This window comes from Panthera onca, chromosome X (assembly GCF_046562875.1).
Source record: "Panthera onca isolate mPanOnc1 chromosome X, mPanOnc1 haplotype 2, whole genome shotgun sequence".
Classification (NCBI taxonomy): Eukaryota; Metazoa; Chordata; class Mammalia; order Carnivora; family Felidae; genus Panthera; species Panthera onca.
In genome coordinates this window covers 89,812,741-89,828,230 of record NC_138357.1, presented here as the reverse complement: position 1 = coordinate 89,828,230, position 15,490 = coordinate 89,812,741, and positions in this window count along the sequence as shown.

Genomic DNA, 15,490 nt, shown 5'->3' with positions numbered 1-15,490 from the left:
GGAGTCATTTCAGGTTGAAATGGAAACCTAGCAACCATCTGGTTAATAGGATCAATTCAGGCAGCAGGAGGTCTGGCCGGAGGTACAGAGTTTAGCATTTAGTAACAATAAAGAGCTCTGCGTCTAGGCTTTCCACAAAGCTGAAAAAAAAAAAAAAAAAAAAAACCCTTGTTTAAAAGGCATTTCAGTAAGCTAAACAATCACTTCCCTGGGATTCTTCTCTTTAGAAATCCACAAAACAAAAATCACACAGATCTTATCTGATAATTGCTATTAACTATACTGTCGTGTTTTCCCGATATCATCTAATATGTCATTCATAAGACCTAGAATAGAGCTAGGGTGGTTCCTTCAAAAAAGCCTCATGCCAGGAAGTTACTAATGTGTCAAACAGTCACAGTTTCGAGAAGGCACACTGACAGAATTTTTGAAACTATATATTTTATAAAGTAATATGGATCCATGAATGAAACATCAGCATTTGAATACAAACCACCTGACGTGTGTGGTCCTTTCTTTTTTAATTTTTTTTTCAACATTTATTTTTGAGAGCGTGAGAGGGACAGAGTGCGAGCAGGGGAAGGGGGGAAGGGGCAGAGAGAGAGAGAGGGAGACACAGAATCTGAAGCAGGCTCCAGGCTCTAGGCCCCAGGCTCCAGGCTCCGCGCTGTCAGCACAGAGCCCATCGCGGCATTCGAACCCATGAACCGTGAGATCATGACCTGAGCCAAAGTCGGATGCTTAACAGACTAAGCCACCCAGACACCCCCATGTGTGATCCTTTCTGAAGACAGATTAAAAATATATGCTTGACATGAATTTGCTCACTTTTAACTTAAGTGTAAATATATCTGAGGTTATGTAAGTGTGTTTTGAAAAAGAACCCAACTACCAGTAAAAATCGAATGTTCCCCAAATTCTCCAGTTTATGTAAATGATCCGAGAATATTCTGCTGCCTATATGTATGCGTTTTTTAAGAAAATCATTTTAAGAACAAGAATTTTAACACGAGAAACAGTAGAAAGAACAATAAGTTAAATACACTAAAATAGAAAATATATTATTCATTGTGTCTGTTTCTAGCAGTCCTGCATAATGGAAAAATTCTTCTCTTAAAAAGACTAAGATCTTTGTGCATGCGCAGAAAATATCTGAGCAGATCTACAAGAAAATATTAACAGTGTTTGACTCTGGGTAGAGAAACCAGGAGTGGCAGGGAGATTTAGTTCACATTTTGTATGTTCATCAGAGGGTGGACTTTTTAACATTCTCGTGCATGGCTTCATCATACAAACTTAGATGAAAAAAGGCAAACTTAAGCTTTTAATTTTATTTTGTAGCCTTATCCCCAAGTCACAACTAGAACTTAATGGGGACAGAATTCATAGAATTTGTGGCACTTTGGAGCTGGAGAGATCATCCGTCCTGCGACATTAGCTATTTCTAAACCAGTGCAAAGTTTACTCGGTTTGCCTAACACTAGATGCAACTATATTCCAATAGAGCTACAGAATTTGGGCAGCCGTTGGAATTCACCTTGATGGACCCTGACCTACAGTTGAAGGTGTGTAGGATAGGTTTCCCTTTTGCTCCTCAGTGCCATTAAGTGTCAAGATCATTCCTTCAAGAAATGGGCAGGATGGGCAGAAGAGGTGTTTGCCTACCAGGGCAAGGGTTAAGACACCAGAAGGGTTCCCTCCCACCTACCCCTGATTTCCAAATACATTCCGTTACAGATTTCGACTTTGAATGAAGACACTGCCATTTACTGAGGTGCATATGTCCCTGTGAGGGGTAAGCAATAAAACACAACCCAAAGAAGAGTTGAACCTGTTGCTTCTTTCCTGAACATTGGGAAGAAAGAAGGGGAAGGGAGAAGAAAACTTGGGGGTACCAGAGAGACGAAAAGGTAGACTGAGGAAAGCTTGGTCCACTTCACTCTTCTGCCTACAGAATCCTACTGCCATGTCATAAGCTTTAGAAAGTGACTTTGGGTGATAACTTGAGCCTTTGTAAAACTGAGCAACCCCAGAAGTTCCTCACGTTTGAAAATCCCAGTAGCTCCCCTCCTTGTGATCTCTCCGCTGTCTCCTCACCCTTTTCTGGGGAGAGCATGACTTATCGGTTTGCTCTATCCTCGTATGGAGACTCCTGAGCCCAAGGCTTTGCTTGGAAACAATGTTGTCAGTGTTGAGTATCACAACCTAATGAGAAGGAGAGACATTGAACAACTGAAAGGAGAGTGCACACACGCATACACATCACCTCCTCATTAACTACTACTCATCTTTCAGGGCTCCAGGAATTGGGTAATTATCATTATCATGTTTCTTACCTTCTTCGCCACGCCATAAAAATCTTCGTGGGTAGCGACTGTGTCTTCTATCGCGGGATCTCCCAGCCACCACACCTGGCATACAGTAGGTGCATAATACATTTTTGGTGAAGGAAGGAAGGAAGGAAGTGAAGCCACTTAACTGAATGTTAACACAAAAACTATAAATTTCACTCTATAGAGAAGACAAATTTCAAAAGAATTATGAATGCACAGCCTCCCACCCCCGCCCGCCACCCAGCGATGATTCTTATGAATTCTCCATGGCTGTTGCAGCCTCCTCCCAAGTCTTCCAGGAAGAGAGAATTCTAAATGGTGCTTATTTAAGAATTCTCAGGTTTTAAGATTTGGAGTTTGTAGGGAGGAATGTTGGACAGTGAGCTGAAAATGAGAGAAGAATGAGAAGGAATGGGAAGGACCAGCCGTGCTGGGTGGGGAAAACCAAGGCAAGAGTTAAGAGAGTTGGCAGAATCCCCAGGGCAAGCTTGTGTCAGGTTGACTATTCCCATCTCAAGTTTGCACACGCCTCTGGAACTCCCTGAAGTCTTTTGTGAGGGAAAACCCCACCTACAGGCTCTGGATGAAACGTCCCTCCCGGCTTCTAGAAATGAGTCCCCTGGTCCTACTATGACTCATTTCCTGGAAAAGTCGTAACTGGTCTAGCCTGACCTTCAGAGCCTGAAGGAGTGCAGATTCGTCTTTCAAATTCAAGAAGAATTTAGAGAAATCATTCAGAGAAGCCTCAAAGACCACTCGCTCTGTCTCCTGCTTTATCAAGAACTTCATGAACATCGTTGCCGGTACTTTCTTCGGCATGTTCTGAGTGAATCAGCACGAAAACAAAGTGACTCCACTGCCAAGTTGAAATTGAATTCTGCAAAGGATGTTATTTCTGGTTTTGAAAAAACTGCACTCAGAACTTGAACCTAAAGTAATAACACACCCTTTCCGGCCTTAGGGAGTCATCCCTATAACCTGAAGTTTGGCACGATCTCTGGGTTTAGCGGTGCTGCTATTGCTTATGGCTCTTTGTTTGTCACAACAATTCCCGTCTTGTTTTCTACCTTGGCGTTGGTAACCGTAGCTTACCTTTCAGGAAAAAATGTATTTGTATTGCCCTCACCTGTGTATGATTACCCGGCAAGCGGAAAACCCAGTCTTGAGAAGATGCCACCCATGATTCCTTCCTCTCTTCTGCCAAGCTCTTGGGACTTTAACTGTTTGATCGGGACAGGTTCTTTTCTCCAATCCAGTCGTGCGCTTTCAGGCTGCGTGTGAGTATGGCCTACGGATTCAGGCCCTACACTGTAGCAAGCCGCAAAGTTGTCGGTGGGCCTTCCCTAAAACAACTGCAGTCAACCAAAAAGACGCGGATAATGCCCCACCATGCGCAAGTTGGTGTGTTTGGCAGTGTGGTGTTGCGGGAATGCCTGTGTGGCTTTGTGAGTGAATCTGGCCTGAGTACATTAGCATCTATGGACGAGCAAGTCGAAGCCTTCCGGCACAGGACGGATGATACGTGCACCATGATGGCAATAAGGCCCCGGCTGTGCTCCAGAAGGGCTTCCGGCCAGCAACTCTGCCCCAGAGCTGAGCTAGTGGCCCCCGTATGACTGGGGAGCATAGTGGGCAGTTCTGCCTGGTTCAGAGCCACACGGGCAGGAAAGCCAGTGTGAAGCCCCAACTGCCACCTGGAGTGTCACCTGCCAAGAGAATCTGGGCAGCTACAGAGCCCATCCGATAGCCATGCTTGGGCCGGAAATGAAGCCGGTGTTGCAGCCCAACAGTGAAGAATAGAGCCTCTGGCTCTGAATAACCGGAAAACCTTAATAGTGACACTGGACGGCCTCAGAAGCTAGTCCACAGTCCCCCCCAGCCCCAGAGCCCAGCCAGTGATGCAGTCCAGTCATGACGCATTCCCTGCGGCCCCTCCCCACAACAACGACCACAAAAAGCCCGGGAAAAGTGACCCCACCCAACCGTGGAGCCAAGTCTCTGGCCCCACCCAACTGCAAGACACAACTGGACGATCTTCCTGACCAAAGGGTCCGGCCAGTGAGCCCGACCAGCAACCGAGCACAACCAGGGGCCTTACCTGATCACGAAGCCCAGCCTACGGCCCAGCCCGACTCCGGGGCACAGCGCGAATCCTCGCCTCATCGCAGAGCACCGTCGGGGATCACAGCGTGTGAGACCCCACCCCCAAGGCTGCGGCGTGTTGCCCAAATAGAGACCCTCAAAAGGAAGCTCCACCTTCCCAAGGATGGCACCGACTGACCCATCCCGGGGACCAGGCTGAGCCGAGTGGTGCAGAACTATCCCCGCCCAGGTGAATCTGTAATGTCTACAGGAGGAGACCCCTTATTCAGATGAATAGAGACCAATGCAAGGGATCGAAGATCATGGAAAAAAAAATCAGGTAAACATGACATCACCAAAGATACTAACGAAGCTCCGATAACTGACGGTGAGGAAAGAGAGATCTATCAAACGCCAAGGAATTCTGATAAGGAATTCAGAATAACCCTCATAAAGATGTTCAGCGAACTACAAGGACACACAGGCAGACACCAAAATTAGGAAAACGGTGCAGGGACATAATGAGAAGCTCAGCAAAAGAATAGAAACCATAAAAAAACCAAACCGAAATCCAAGAGCTGAGAAATGCAACGAGTTAACTGAGAAATTCGATAGAAACTGTCACAACCAAGAAGTTACTCAAATGGACAGCAAGGACACGAAAATGCGCTCAACATCACCCATCGGCAGGGAAATACAAATCAAAACCACAACGAGACATCACCTCACACCTGTTAGAACGGCTATTATCAAAAAGCCATAACAAGTGCTCGGAAGCGTGTACAGAGAAGGAACCCTGGTGCGCCGCTGGTGGGCATGCCAACTGGTGCAGCCACCGCGGAAAACAGTATGGAGGTTCTTCGAAAAGTTAAAAATAGAACTACCCTACGACCCAGCAATTCCTCTTCTGGGTGTATATGCAAAGGAAATGAAATCATCATATCAAAGAGATATCTGCAAACTCCTATTCATAGCAGCATTATTTACAAAAGCCAAGACATAAAAACAAACTGAGTGTCCATCAATCACTGGATGAATGGATAAAGACTATATATGTGTATATACATATATATATATATTCATTTTTAAATTTTTTTAAACATTAATTTTTGAGAGACAGAGTGTGAGCGGGGGAGGGGCACAGAGAGAGGGAAACACAGACTCCGAAGCAGGCTCCAGGCTCCGAGCCGTCAGCCCAGAGCCCGACGCGGGGCTTCAACTCACGAACTGCAGGATAATGACCTGGGCCGAAGTCGGACGCTCAACCGACTGAGCCACCCAGGCGCCCCTGGATATACTCTTCGTATTTATATTCAGCCATAAAAAAAACTCATGAAATCTCGCCATTTGCAAAAGCGTGGATGAAACTTGAGGGCGTCATGCTAAAGAAATCAGAGAACTAAATCGGAAATAAATCAGACAGAGACAGACCAATACTGTATGATCTTACATATACGTGGAACCTAAAACACTTGAACTCCTAGAAACAGAGGACAGATTGGCGGTTGCCAGAGGCGAGGAGTGTAGAGTGGGGGAAATGGATGACAGTAGTCAAATGGTACAAACGTCTAGTTATAAGGTGATTAAGTTCAGAGGATGTAATCGACAGCATGACAATACCGTATTGTGTATTTGGAAGTCGCTAATGAAGCAGAATGTAAAAGTTCCCACCACACACACACACAAATTATAACTATGTGAGGTGATGGAGGTGAGGTAATTCACCTTATCGTGGTAATCATTTTGCAATATATGCATATATAAAATCACGACATTGTACACCTTAAACTTACACAACGTCATATGTCAATTACATCTCAAGAAAGCTGGAAAAAATGGGGGGGGGTGCCTAAATGATTGAAAAATGGGCGGGGGCCCCTAAATGATTGACACGATTAATATCTAATCAAATCTAAGGAGGTGGCCCATTCTCCCATTTCTGGAGTAGATTATGTTACAGTTTATATTTTCCTGTTTGGGGCAGTTCAGCCACAGCACAATGTGTCATCACAACTTAGCAATGTGGCTCCTGTGACTCTTCCAAATTGGGACAACTAGCAAAATGTGTTCCCATAAATGGCAGTTTCACTACTAAATTCTGGGGAGAAACCAGGAGACATGTAAGACAGACTCGCATGGGGAAAATGGTAAGTACGTTTTGCTAAAGTAAAATACGTTGGTTATGTCTTTGGGTGAACAGGGTCCAAGTCAGAATGACTTGAGCATTTTTAAGGGTTACGATTAGAACTCCCAGCTGACTAGCAGTCACAGTCTGTAGCGATTCGTGAATGGGAAAAACAAATAGGTAGGCTTTAAATATTAGACTCAGGAGAATAGCGTACTTGTAGGACTAAGCAAACACTCCAACGTTAGCAATTCTAAATTTAGACCCAATCTTGAACTGTTGGAGATCTGTGTCCATCCGGGCTGAAAAAGGGAAGTTCTTGGTTTCTGCTCCTTAGTGCCTAATAAGAATAACAGCTCCTTGATCTCAAGATCAATGGGGACAAGGAAAGGATGGATTTTTTTGTCCTTTATATCTCAAAGTTGAGTCAGTTGTCAACTGCCAAGTTGGCCATGATGCAAAACCATGGACCCGTGTTTCCCAGGGACGCGGCTGTGACCTTGTGGTGATATGAGGAGATGCAGGGAGTTTTGGAAACTAGAGCTCCCAAGTTACCAATATATAAAACAGATGTAGGGAAGAATGAGAAAACAAGGTTCTACAAATGCCTTCCTTTCCTGCCCTGGAGGCCTCCTTTGGCCTGTACTCTGGTGCGGGTAGAAAAGCATTTCTACCTGGCTTCCTTCAGGAAATGAAGTTTGACCTGAGCTTTGACACACCCAGCATGGAGCCTACTGGAAACAATCAAAACAGTAAGGGGCACTAAGAGAGGATCAGACATTGGAGAGAAAGCATAAAGTCCAATGTGGACCTGTTGAATTGGGGTGTCTGACATTGGATGCACTGGTCTGAATCTCAGAGGGGCGATTTGGGATGGGGTTATACCGTTTTTAATAATCACCTGTGGGGGCACCTGGGTGGCTCAGGAGCTTGAGGGTCCAACTCTTGATTTCGGCACAGGTCGTGATCCCAGGGTCATGGGATCGAGCCCTGCATCAGACTCCGTGCTGAGGGTGGAGACTGCTTGAGATTCTCTCTCTCTCTCAATCTCCCTCTGCCCCTTCCCCACTTGTGCTCTCTCTCTCTCCAAAATAAAAATAAATGTTTAAAAAAATAACAATCATCCTTGGATGTGGATGACTTTGCCTCATAGGAAGAGTTACAGAGAGAGAGAGAGAGAGGGAAAAGGGGCCTCAAACAAACCAAGTCTTGAGAAACTCTATTGATGGGCCTCCAGAGGAGGATGCCCCTCCTACATAGAAGTAGGAGAAAAATCATGGGTACGTGATGTCAGGAAGAAAGAGTTTGAAGAATTAGCGAAAATTTAATAGTGTCAGAATTCAAGCAAGTGCCCGCATAAGGGAATCTATAAGGTAGAAGCTTTAGGGAACTTCGGCCTGCTGCTGGGGATAAAAATAGTACTGTTGATCAAGAGGCTGGCCAGTGGGGATAAAAATAGTACTATCGATCAAGAGAGGGGTCAGTGGCAAGAATTCCAAGGAGTAAAAAGTTGCAGGTGCATCGGAATGCGTTGCCCTCCAATGGGATTTGCAGTTGCGGGTTTTGCTAGGGGTTGGTCTAAGGTCTGTTGACAAGACAGGTGGGGATCAGGCCTGGGGTTTTTTTGGGGAGTAGCTGTTTCAGGGACTGGCCTGGGGGGGGGGCCTAGGGGGTCGTTAAGGAATGAGAGGTTAAGGTTTCTTTTCACAGGGAGGATTGTCCTTTTCTTGGTCCTCAGCCCATCCAGTGATCCCGACTGCCTTCACAGGTGCTGACTTCTTGCTACATTGGCTCTGCTCGTTTCTAAAATGATTCTTAATCTAATACAAATTTATAACAACAAAGTAATGGCCCGGAAACCCTCGATTTGGTTAATTATAGACACACACATTTATTTTAGTTGTAATCTCTCCTCTTTCATTTATGATTTTATATGTTGGAGTCCTCTCCCTTTTTTAATTAGTCTAGCTAGAGCATTGTCAATTTGGTTTGTGTTTTTTTGTTTTTAAAAAAAAAAGCCCTTCATGTTGTTAATCTTTTTTTTTTTTTTTTTTTTTTTATTGTCCTCTGGTCTCTATTTCATTTATTTCTGCTCTGATCTTTGTTATTTCCTACCTCCTGCTAACTTTGGGCTTAGTTTGCTCTTTTTCTAGTTCCTTGAGGTGTAACGTTAGGTTATTGATTTGAGATCTTTCTTTTTTCCTAATGTAGGTGTTTATCACTATAACTCTCCTTCTTAGAACTGCTTTTGCTACATCCCGTAAGTATTGGTATGCTCTGTTTCCGTGATCACTTCTTTCAAGATGTTTTTTTATTCTCTTTTTGATTTCTTCTCTGGTCCATTGGCTGTTTAGGAGCGTGTTGTTTAATTTCCACATATTTATCAATTGCCTTATCTTCCTCCTGCTACTTATGTCTAGCTTTATATTATTGTGGTCAGAAAAGATACTTGGCGTGATTTTAATCTTCTCAAATTTGCTAAGGCTTGTTTTGTGATGTAACATGACCTATCCTGGCGAATACTTCATGTGTGCTTCTGAGAAGAGCGTGTATCTGTTGCCGTTGGATGGAATGTTCTGTGTATGTCTGTTAGGTCCTTCCGGTTTAACGTACAGTTCAAGTCCAACATTTTTGCATTGCTTTTCTCTCTGGAAGATTCATTCGTTGTTGAAAGTGAGGTACTGAAGCCCTACACTGTTGTACCACTGCTGATTTTTCCCTTCAGATATGTTAACAAATGTGTCCTTAGAACAGAAGCGAGTCTCTTGTAGGCAGTATATAGCTGAGTTTTGTCTTTTGTTTGGAGAACTGAAGCCATTTATGTGCATTTAAAGTAATTATTGATAAGTAAGGACTTATTAATGCCACTTATTCATTATTCCCTGGCTGCTTTTTCTTTTCCTCCTCTCTTCAATGTCTTCTTTTGTGACTTGATTTTTTAAAAATCTTGTAATGTTTCTTTTATTTTTGAGAGAGAGAGACAGAGCGCAAGTGGGGGAGGGGCAGAGAGAGAGAGGGAGACAGGGAATCCAAAGCAGGCTCCAGGCTCCGAGCTGTCAGCACCGAGCCGGACATGGGGCTCGAACTCACGAGCCCGTGAGGTCCCGATGGGAGCCGAAGTCACCGCTCAACCGACTGAGCCACCCAGGCGCTCCTGTGAATTGATTTTTTGTAGTGATATGCTTTAGTTCCCTTCTCTTTATCTTCTGTGTATCTACTGTAGGCTTTTTCTTTTTGGTTCCCGTGCAGCTTACATAACACTGTTTATAGACATAATGGTTTATTTTAAGCTGATAGCAACTTAACTTGGATCACTCTACCCTTTGAGTCTCCACCTTTTTACGCTTTGGATGTCACCATTCGCACCTTTTTATATTGTTTATCCATTAACAAACTATTGTCGAGGACAATCCGTTCTTAAATACAACTTTCCCCTCTGCCCCCGGCATCCTGCTCAACTTTTTACAAATTCTAATAAATTGGGTTTTCGATAGAGACAATAATCTCACTCTTGAAAAACAGCAGTTTACTATTTCTTGTTTTTGAGCCCTCACATCTTTGATTTCTCTCCTTACTGTGCTCATTATGACAATTGTAGATATAGAACTTCTGATAACACAGTCCATTGTCTTTTGTTCCTGCTCTGTAAGGAAATGCTTTTACCGTTCTTACATTAAGTATGAATCTTGCTCAGAATTGTTTAAACGTTCATTAAACACATTTACGTATATTCAGATGATTTTCTATTTCATCCAAGCTTCCGTTGCCGGGATAAACCCAATATTGTCATGATGTATTACTTTTATTTTACATTACACTGTCCTATTGGGTAGTATTTGATTTAGTATTTTGCATTACATCAATCATTCAGATAGCCTATGATTCTCCTTTCTCATACTGTCGAAGGTGGGTTTTGACATCCAGCTTATGCTGGTCTCATAAAAAGAGTTGGGCAATTCCCCTCTGGAATCACTTATAGAAATGTGTATGTTCTTTGTAAGTGTCCTCCTTGTGAAAGGAGTTTTTAAAGTAGTATTTTAGACACTTTATTTCATCTTGAGTTAATTTTATATTTTTCTAGGAATTTGAGCATTTTCCTGAAATTTTCTTGTACATATTTTTATTTATTTGTTAAATATGAAATTTATTGTCCGACTGGTTTCCATACAACACCCAGTGCTCATCCCAACAGGTGCCCTCATCAATGCCCATCACCCACCCTCCCCTCCCTCCCACCCCCCATCAACCCTCAGTTTGTTCCCAGTTTTTAAGAGTCTCTTATGATTTGGCCCCCTCCCTCTCTTTTTTTTCCTTCCCCTCCCCCATGGTCTTCTGTTGAGTTTGTCAGGATCCACATAAGAGTGAAAACATATGGTATCTGTCTTTCTCTGTATGGCTTATTTCACTTAGCATCACACTCTCCAGTTCCATCCACGTTGCTACAAAGGGCCATATGTCATTCTTTCTCATTGCCACGTAGTATTCCATTGTGTATATAAACCACAATTTCTTTATCCATTCATCAGTTGATGGACATTTAGGCTCTTTCCGTAATTTGGCTATTGTTGAGAGTGCTGCTATAAACATCGGGGTACAAGTGCCCCTATGAATCAGTACTCCTGTATCCCTTGGGTAAATTCCTTGCTGGATCATATTTTTAATTTTTTGCCTGAAATTTTTAACATATGGACAAAGTTCTTTTTTTTTATTAATTAAAGTGCATACTTTATTCAGAATAATTTCCTGATTTTGTTTTGTTTTGTTTTGTTCTAAATATATGAAATTTATTGTCAAATTGGTTTCCATACAACACCCAGTGCTCATCCCAAAAGGTGCCCTCCTCACTACCCATCACCCACCCCCCCCTTCCCTCCCACCCCCCCCCCCAACCCTCAGTTTGTTCTCAGTTTTTAAGAATCTCTTATGCTTTGGCTCCCTCCCACTCTAACCTCTCTCTTTTCTTTTTTTTCCTTCCCCTCCCCCATGGGTTCCTGGACAAAGTTCTTTTTAATGCCTGTATCCTTTCTCATTCTTTTTTTCAAAGTTTTTATTTAATTTATTTAATTTGAGAGAAAGAAAGAGAAAGACAGAGAGAAAGGGGCAGAGAGGGAGGGAGAGAGAGAATCCCAAGCAGGCTCCATTCTGTCAGTGCAGAGCCTGATGTGGGGCTCGAACTCAGAAATCGTAAGATCATGATCTGAGCTGAAATCAAGAGTCAGGTGCTTAATCGACTGAGTCACCCAGGCACCCCTGTATCCTTTGTCATTCTTAGTATTTTTGTATTTTTGCTTTTTTTCTTGATCAATCTTACCACAAGTTTGCACATATATGAGTCTGTTCAAAGAATTCACTATTGATTTTATAAACCCTCTATTAAGTCGGATGCTTATCCCGTTAATTATTTTTCTTTTCTTCTTTTTCAGCTTAAGCATTTAAGGCTATATATTTCTCTCCAGACGCCAAAAGTTTTAGTTTGTAGTTGGATTTATAGTTTTAAATTTTTTAAAAATGTTTATTTAGTTTTGAGAGACAGAGAGAGAAACAGAACCCGAGTGGGGAAGGGGCAGAGAGAGAGGGAGACACAGAATCCGAAGCAGGCTCCAGGCTCCGAGCTGTCAGCGCAGAGCCCGACGCGGGGCTCGAACTCACGGACCGTGAGATCATGACCTGAGCCGAAGTCAGACGCCTAACCGACTGAGCCACCCAGGCGCCCCTCGATTTATAGTTTTTAAGGCCTACTTTCAAAAATTAAAATCCAAAAGGGCTTTTGGGTGAGAAGTGTAAGAAACCAGTACATGTGAAAAGGAGAGAAGATGATCTAGCGACATAAGGAGAAAGAGGGTGAGAGCCAGTGGAGAGAAAGAACACCTTGTCTTCTGTGACTTCACAACCCTCCACGGCCTTTAAGATCTACAGCAAAGTTGCTGAACTCTTGGTCATCGTAGTTGGGAGGTGATTTTCTGTGAAAACAGGTAAAGAAGCCAGCCGGTCTTTTCACTTTCAATCATGTGGAAAGCGGAGAGGCACATTTGGAAGTAGAGCTCAGGAGCAATTAAAAATCTGAGTTTTGCCAAGGCTGTGGACTTGGGGTCCCTGCCAAATGAGCCAAACAGTGATTAGTGTTATGGAGAAGCTATGCAGTTTTCAATGTGATAGTGAGAGGGGAGATCTGTGTTAGCTGAGCCCTTAAGAGTTTGTGCATCCTTCCTTGAAATTTCTTCCCCTCTAAAATATTCACGTCTCACTCGCCATACAGAGTAGACTGATAAGAGATGGCCCAGAGAGGAGTAAAAATAGTCCTTTTATTCATGTCCTCCTGAATAGGAATCAAAGAAAAGAAGTCTGAGTAACACCGTCCTCAATGCTTTTTCTTGTGTCCACAAACTCAGAAATCTCAATACCCAGGGGAAGTATGCGCCCACTGGAAGACAGAATGATTGGAGTGTTTGAAAATGTAAAAAGCAATTATGCGCTTGAACTTTTTTCAGGCTGATTTATTTATTGTGTGAGAGAGAGAGAGAGAGAGGAAGGGAGAGCACATGTGTGTTGGCGAGCAAGAAAGGCGCAGAGAGAAAGAGAGAGAGAGAGAGAGAGAGAGAGAGAGAGAGAGAACCCCAAGCAGGCTCCGTACTGTCGGCACTGAGCCCAGAGTGGGGGCTTGATCCCTCTATCCCACGTGAGATCAGGACCTCAGCTGAAACCAAGAGTCAGGGGCGCCGCAGATCCACTGCCCTCTGCTCTCTCTGCCCCTACCCATCTCTCACATGCACGCTCTCACTCTCAATCTCTCTCTCAAAAATTAAAAAAAAAAAAAAAAAACGCAAAAAAAAAGTCAGATGCTTAACCGACCAAGCCACCCAGGCACCCCCGCAACGTAACTTTTTATTTCATAGGTCGGAACTGTTTTTTGCAGTTTGAGTTAGCTTAACGAACGGAGGCTTTCCGCTCACGGGTAAATATATCATTTGCCCACAGATAGTTGAGTGGTTAGAAAAAAAAAAAGTACCAAATTTAATAGAATCACACACACACAAAGGAAAATGGGCACTACCTGGTGATCATAATTTAACAAGAGTCTAACACTTTACTAATGTATTTGAAAGGATACAGTTTCTTTTTTTTTTAATTTTTTTTTAACACTTATTTATTTTTGAGACAGAGAGAGAGCATGAACAGGGGAGGGTCAGAGAAAGAGGGAGACACATAATGTTTATGTATTTTTCGCAGAGAGAGAGAGACAGAGACAGAGGGCAAGTGGAAGAGGGGCAGAGAGAGAGGGGGACCCAGAATCCAAAGCAGGCTCCAGGCTCTGAGCTGTCAGCACAGAGCCCGACGTGGGGCTCGAACCCACGGGACGTGAGATCGTGACCCGAGCCGAAGTCGGACGCCCAACCGACTGAGCCCCCCAGGCGCCCCGAAAGGATACAGTTCCAATTGGCTATTAGCCCGCGCCACCACAAAAGTTAGCCGCCTAAGGGAACAATTATTTTATCATTGCTAATGGTTTCTGTGTGACGGGAATTTAGAGGAGAGTTGGGAAAGAGCTCATCTGAATGGTTCTGGCTCTGATTTTCTCATGTGGTTGCTGCCGGGCAATGACTGGATTGGAAACAGCGGGGGCTGTTCAGGTATCTCTCTTCCAGGAGTCTCTGGGACTCTCCATGTGGTCTCTCTACATGGGCTAGTTCGGATTTCGTTGTAACTATCAGACTGCTTGATGGTTGCCGAAAGCTTCAGCAGCAAATACTCCAGGGGCGCCTGGGTGGCTCAGTTGGTTAAGCGTCCAACTTCCCTTCGGGTCATGATCTCACGGTTCATGGGTTTGAGTCCCGCGTCGGGCTCTGTGCTGACAGCTCGGAGCTTGGAGCCTGATCCGGATTCTGTGTCCCCTTCTCTCTCTGCCCTTCCCCTGCTCACGTTCTCTCTCTCTCTCTCTCTCCCTCTCTCTCTCTCAAAAATAACAAACATTAAAAAAAGAGCAAATATTCCAGCTCACAAGGTAGAAACTGAATCGTCTTTATGACTAGCCTTGAGAGTCACATAACATTAATTCTGTCATACTCTGTTTGGTCAACCCAGTCACAAAATCCCACCCATTTTCAATGGGTGGGGATCTAGATCCAAACTCTCGATGTGGTGAGAGTCAAGAAATTTGCAGACATATTTAAAAATCACTGCAAATACACCAGAAAGTAGAGGAGGACAATTTACATTCCTTGTGGAGAATGACTGAGTGCCGGTCAATCTTAAGACAGACCTTCTTTCGCCCAGATATTCACCCCCACGGATATCCACATTTTCAGTGTTTTCGGTATCTGGAATCTTGACTTTTGTCCTGTCATCACCTTTATTCTCTTTCAGCATCACGACCTACATAAGAATAGAGTCAACCATGGGCATGTGGGCCACATGATGGAAGGCCTCTGGAGGAAAAAAAGGAAAGAAACTCATGCTAGTGAACATCCATTTTATGCCAAATATCAAGGTAAACCTCACGTTTGTACTCATGTCACCAAAACTGCCCAGGAATCTGCTGCTGCCTACCAAATTAGCCTACACCTTAGTGTCACAAAACAGCAACTGTATTCATCTCACAGCCTTTGGGGCCAGGAATTCAGACAGGGCACGGTGGGGCGGTCTCGCCTCTGCTCCACAATAACTAAGGTCTTAGCTAGAGTAGATTGGATGGCTGGAGAAAGCTGTCACGGCTCTACCTGTTGGTCGAGTTCCTGGATTCTTCTCCGCATGACGTTTGCTAGAGCTGGGGCGTCTCAGATGACTTCATTATCCACACGTCTGATGCCTGTTCTTGGATAGCTGGCGTAGCTACGTATTTCTTTTTGGAGACTCAAAAAGCACATTACTATCTAAAAGGCACCGAGATGTCAGCTTAGCTTTCCCGAGCTTGTTGGACTAAGGAACCTCTTTTTTAAACGTAAGACCCGTTAAC